Source organism: Octopus sinensis, linkage group LG24, assembly GCF_006345805.1.
Source record: "Octopus sinensis linkage group LG24, ASM634580v1, whole genome shotgun sequence".
Lineage (NCBI taxonomy): Eukaryota > Metazoa > Mollusca > Cephalopoda > Octopoda > Octopodidae > Octopus > Octopus sinensis.
The window spans coordinates 8,962,154-8,968,530 of NC_043020.1; the positions used below are offsets into that span (position 1 = coordinate 8,962,154).

At 35.7% G+C, this 6,377-nt stretch overlaps 1 long non-coding RNA gene across 1 annotated transcript in view; it reads left to right on the forward strand.

Moving 5' to 3' along the window:
• The window catches only part of LOC115223972, a 20,510-nt gene extending 15,856 nt beyond the window's left edge, over positions 1-4,654 (forward strand). Inside the window, exon 2 of the long non-coding RNA XR_005003670.1 lies at positions 3,829-4,654. This is a non-coding gene — a long non-coding RNA (uncharacterized LOC115223972). The remainder of the gene's footprint in view (positions 1-3,828) is intronic.
• Positions 4,655-6,377: the final 1,723 nt, after the last annotated feature.

The window sequence follows — 6,377 nt, forward strand, 5'->3', positions numbered from 1 at the left end:
ACAGGCTAATGTCTGAAACAAGCAGACGTGTAAAAGAGTAAGCAGATGGCTGATATGAACTATCTGAATGTCTGAATAGATGGATTGGTCACAGCTGGAATGTTTCTGCTCACAGGTCAGCAAAAAGGCGGTTGACTTGGGGCTAAAAAAACAAACAACAACATTACTATCCACTATCTTATATATATATTTTTTTTTTTTCTGTCATTGCAGTTGCACTTTTTGACAATGAAACAGCTGCTTACCATTCTGTTTACCATTCTGCTTACCATTCTGTGCCTGCAGGTGCAGGCGCAGAGGCAATGCTTCCACGATTCACGTGTTAACTGCGTCAGTAAGTGTCTCATGTGCCTGATCCTTGGAAAGAGATGTCCAGCGGATTCACCAATCAGAAACGGTACAAGGGCCTGCTGCGAACATTGTAGGACTAGAATGTATCGCCTGCCTGAAGGAAATCCTAACATCGTTGTCTATGGCCTGGCAACGTGTCGTAATGTCAGCGACTTTCACAAATGCCGAACCAATTTCTACGAAACAGTTCGACCATTTTCTTACCAAACATTCTTTAATGTGGACTGCAAAAAATAATTGACATTTGTGTGATTGTCTGTATGTGTGTGTGTGTGTGTGTGTGTGTGTGTGTGCATATATATAAGAGAAAATATATTTTCATCAAAATATGCTACCGGTTTCAATCATGTTCGTCATGGTGAAAGATGATTTAGTCTTGCTGTAAAAGAAGGGAAAATATATTGACAGAAATTAAGCAAATCTTTTATAATATCAGTTTCAGAAGCTTGCATGTTTTTCTTTCAATATATATATATATATATAATCGAAGCTGCTTACCAAAAACCACCACATATATACGTATATAGTTTGTATACGTGTGTATGTATATATGTATGTGAATGTTTTGCTTTCTATTTCTGATTTGTAAAACCAAAATAAATGAAAGAACTTTTGACAATAAATGGTAAGAATTGAACCACTCAAAGACAGAAATCATCTTGTCATTTATTTCATCTTTACCAATATATTTTTGTTTGTTATTATTTACTTTGTTCCAACATTTCCAACATGGCCATCAACCCAAAAATTAAGTCTCTCTGTTTTTTCTCTTTTATTCGGCTTGTTTGCTTGATTACTCCAGTATTCATTCCGATATCTCAGGATATGGACGCCAGGAAGATCTTATCCTTTGACAATGAAAAATGAAACACTAAACAAATTTAATTTTCTGGTAAATTTTTTCACAAGATGAATTCTATATGAACAACTGATGTAATACCTGTCGAAAATGATATGCAAGGGTGCATATAAACAAATACATACATGCATATGTACATACATACACACATATATATACACACATACATACACATATATGTATACATATATATATGCGCATGTATATATATTATATGTATATATATATATATATATATATATATATATATATATATATATATATATATGTGACAGGGTTCTTTCAGTTTCCATCTACCAAATACTTATAAGTCTTTGGTTGGCCAAGGTTATAGGAAAAAAACACTTGCCCAAAGTACCATACAGTGGGACTGAACCCAGAACCATGTTGTTGGGAAGCAAATATATACATATATATATGCAAAATTTAGATTCAGATGAATATGGTGCTTAAGTTAAAGGCACCAGAATTTGGTATGGTATTATCCATATAAATCAAATGGGGTGATTATAATTAAAATAAGCAACAAGGATATCCAAGGTAGTGTAGTACAATCGTTTCATGCTACTTCATTTTATCACACAATGTAAGTATTACATCAGTTTTAAAATGTAGAGCAATCTTCAGCTACATATAGAATTTTTTAATTAAATAGACAATGTACATATGTATATGTATATATAACGGGAAGGTTTACGAAAATAAACAAAAGACGAAGGCAGGTGGAGTACAAACAAACAAATGTATTAGTATAGCACGCTCGGGAATAGAATAGAAAAAGTCTTTTACGTTTCGAGCTTACGCTCTTCGACAGAAAGATATACATGTATATGTATATATATATGTATATGTATATATGTATATGTGTATATGTTATATATATATATATATATATATATATATATATATATATATATACATACATATATGCATCCATTATGCTAGAAGAAGACCTGCTATGGTCTAACCACTAAGAAAAGATTGTTCTCAAGAAAATTTAGCAAAATGCCAGAACGTAAGTGAGCAAGACAAATGAAAAGATACAAAATATAGATTAATTACAAACCCGGTTTCGTTGTTAATGATTTATGTAATTAGATTTTTAAAATATGCAAGACCGCTGGTTTTAAATTGATATTAATTAAGTTAATATTCAATTTTTCAACCTTATTATTTTACATTTCATATACATGTATGTATATATACACATATACATATACACATATATACATATACATATATATACATATACATACATATATATATACATACATATATATATACACACACACACATATATATGTATATATATATATATATGAAAAAACAAGTCAAAAATAGAAAATGCTAAGATGATTTTATAGTGAATCTTTCAGTACCGGTTTCGGTTATTTTGAGACCTTTTCAACTGTAACGATTAAATAATTAAATTTAGAAAAATTTAGAAAAATTAGAAGAAAGGTTTTTTTAAAGGAATACTTCCATAGTAGTGTTCAGATATAGGTGGCATTCTGCCTTTCTCTGACTCCCTTGTTTGCACTTGTGTATTCGAGGTCGTATATATATACTCTTTTACGTGTTTCAGTCATTTGACTGCGGCCATGCTGGAGCACCGCCTTTAATCGAGCAACTTGACCCCGGGACTTATTCTTTTGTAAGCCCAGTACTTATTCTATCGGTCTCTTTTGCCGAACCGCTAAGTAACGAGGACATAAACACACCAGCATCGGTTGTCAAGCAATGCTAGGGGGACAAACACAGACACACAAACACGCATATATATATATACATATATACGACGGGCTTCTTTCAGTTTCTGTCTACCAAATCCACTCACAAGGCTTTGGTCGGTCCGAGGCTATAGTAGAAGACACTTGCCCAAGGTGCCACACAGTGGGACTGAACCCGGAACCATGTGGTTGGTAAACTAGCTCCTTACCACACAGCCACTCCTGCACCTATATATATATATATATATATATACACACACACACACAGACAGGTGCACACATAACTGTTTGGTAAGAAGCTTGCTTCCCAACTAAGTGGTTTCAAGTTCAATCCCACTGCATGGCACCTTGGGCAAGTGTTTTCTACTAAAGCCTTGGGCTGACCAAAGCCTTCTGAGTAGATTTTGTAAACGGAAACTAAAAGGAGCCCATGTGTGTGTGTATTTGTGTGTTTGTATGTGTGTGTGTGTGTGTGTGATTGTGTATTTGTGTGTGTTCTGTATGTGTGTGAGTGAGTGTGTGTGTGTGTGTGTGTGTGTGTGTGTGTGTGTGTGTGTGTGTATGTCTGTGTTTGACTCCTGTCACTGCAAGACAACCGGTGTTGGTTTACATCCCAGCAACTTATTCGTTTAGCCATAGAGAGCCGTAGAATAAGCACCAGGCTTTAAAAAATGGGGGGGGAGGGGAAAGTTCATTCAACTAAAAAAAATTTTTCAAGGCAGTGCCCCAGCATGGCCACAGTTGAATGACTGTAACGAGTAAAAGATAAAGGTAAGGGATATTAAAAATTTCGATCTTTCAAGCACCATATGTAATATGAGAATGCTGTGGTGTTTTTGTTGTCAGTATATCAAAACATTTCTCCTTTCTTATTTCCTCCTACCACAGGTTTTTCTCTGTAACCAACTCACAAGGAAACAATGAAGGGCTGTCAATACGTTGTCATCAGTTTGCTATTTGCTGCTTTGGTGTCTTCGGTATCCTGCCAATGGTTTTACGACAATCGACTGAATTGTTTTGCCCGTTGCGTGACTTGCCTTATGACCGGGCTTGATTGTGAACCTCACCATCCATTCCCATCAGGCTATGAAGAGTGCCAGTTCTACTGCATATTAGAACACGAGACCGTTTATCAAAACTTTCCAGCAATTCAAAACAGCATACATCTTTGCAGGCACAGTCACTTAAGAGACCTCAACGTTCTTAACTCATGTGTCCGTCAACGAATTAGAGTTATGTATCCAGAAGTCTACAAGAAGTTAACTTGGATGCCTCAAACCAGAACAGCATACTGAAAAACTTGCTGATTTTTCTTCATTTTAAATGTAAAATTGCATGTAAAATTGAAAATATCAAATTAATTTTGAAATATATATCAAAGCTACTGAACACAAAAAGATATTTCCTTTTAACCCTTTTGTTACCAACCCGGCTGAAACCGGCTCTGGCTCTTTAGTACAAATATTTTGTTTTCATAAGTTTTCAATTAAAATCTTCCACCAAACCTTAGTCACAATTTATGTTCCTAACACTAGCTGAATGATAACAAAGTTATTTTACTAAATTCTTTGTTATATTTAAAGTAATTGAAAGAAACACAGAGCATCTCAAAATAAATATGGTAACGAAAGGTTTAACATGTGTGTCAAAATAATTATGAAAGACATGTACAGCAATAAGCAGAAAGGAAAATAAACAGATATGGATAAACTCATTTCATCAGCCAGGTTTTTATTTAGAGTCATTATGATTTCAGTCCTGGAAAACAGGGAATCACTTATCAGTGTTAGTTTGTTTTTAGTCATCATAATCTAACAGTTAAGCATGAGACCTATAAAAATCAGTATCAAACTTTAAAATAAATACTGGAGTTGATTTTTTTCAACTAAACCTTTAAAGGTGGTGCTCCTGTATGACTGCATTCCAATGACTGAAACAAGTAAACAATAAAAGAATAAAAAAATATAATGTGTGTGTGTGTTATAAAAAAAAAAAATAATAATGAAATTATTGTATACAGTGCTCAGGGCACCACAACTTGTCAGAGAGTGCATATAAAGTACATGCAGTAATGTAGAAATGTCTGGAAAGCGAACAGTGTACGAGTCAGATACATGCTTGTGTGTGTATGGAGGGGAGAAAATCAGGTGTAGTGTTGGCGAATCTCAGAAAGCATGGAAGTTTTGAAGGATGCAGTGCTCCGACAACTAACAACCGATGCCGGCAGTTTGTTCCATGCTTCAGCAACTCTCAGCGAGAAAAAATGTTTCCTGAAGTCATGGGAGCTGTGCTGTTTTCTTACTTTGTAAATATGTCCACGGGTGTTAGATGGGTGGAGTTTGAAAAGGTGCTCAGAGTTATTGTTTGTGCGATGGTTGATAATTTTATGGGTGTCTGCCAAGTCAGCTGCCAGACGTCGGAGTTTCAATGTGTCCATGCCCATTATATAAATGTTCACACACATGCACACGTATATATATGTTTGTACAATAACTGACCCAATTGTTCAATCATTGGTGGAATGGTCTGATTCTTAGCATCCAATCAAATGGGTCAAATGTTGTTATGAATATTGATTTAGTGATTACATCAAATACATGGTAGGGGCCACCAAATACAGAAGGGCCGGGCAAGATAGCCAACTGGTGTTAACTTGACTTCAGTTCAGTGAAGCATGCAATGGATCAGAGGCAACCATTGAAATAGTTGATTGAACCCAGGCAGATACAAACACACACACATACAAACTCAAATTGTTTACTAAGTACATGAATAACTTAGATTTATTTAATTTTTATTTTTTCTTCCTCTGTTACCCTTTTCTAACATCTTCAATAAATTTATGGTTTTATTGCACAAAAAATGTAAAGTATAATTGCATATATTAAAAAAAAACACTTGCATTCAGTTTTTTTTTTTTTTTGTACTTGTTTCAGTCATTTGACTGTGGCCATGCTGGAGCACCGCCTTTAGTCGAGCAAATCGAACCCCGGGACTTATTCTTTGTAAGCCCAGTACTTATTCTATCGGTCTCATGCTGGAGCACCGCCTTTAGTCGAGCAAATCGAACCCCGGGACTTTCTTTGTAAGCCCAGTACTTATTCTATCGGTCTCATGCTGGAGCACCGCCTTTAGTCGAGCAAATCGAACCCCGGGACTTATTCTTTGTAAGCCCAGTACTTATTCTATCGGTCTCATGCTGGAGCACCGCCTTTAGTCGAGCAAATCGAACCCCGGGACTTATTCTTTGTAAGCCCAGTACTTATTCTATCGGTCTCATGCTGGAGCACCGCCTTTAGTCGAGCAAATCGACCCCGGGACTTATTCTTGTAAGCCCAGTACTTATTCTATTGGTCTCATGCGGAGCACAGCCTTAGTCGAGCAAATCGACCCCGGGACTTATTCTTTGTAAGCCCAGTACTTATTCTATCGGTCTC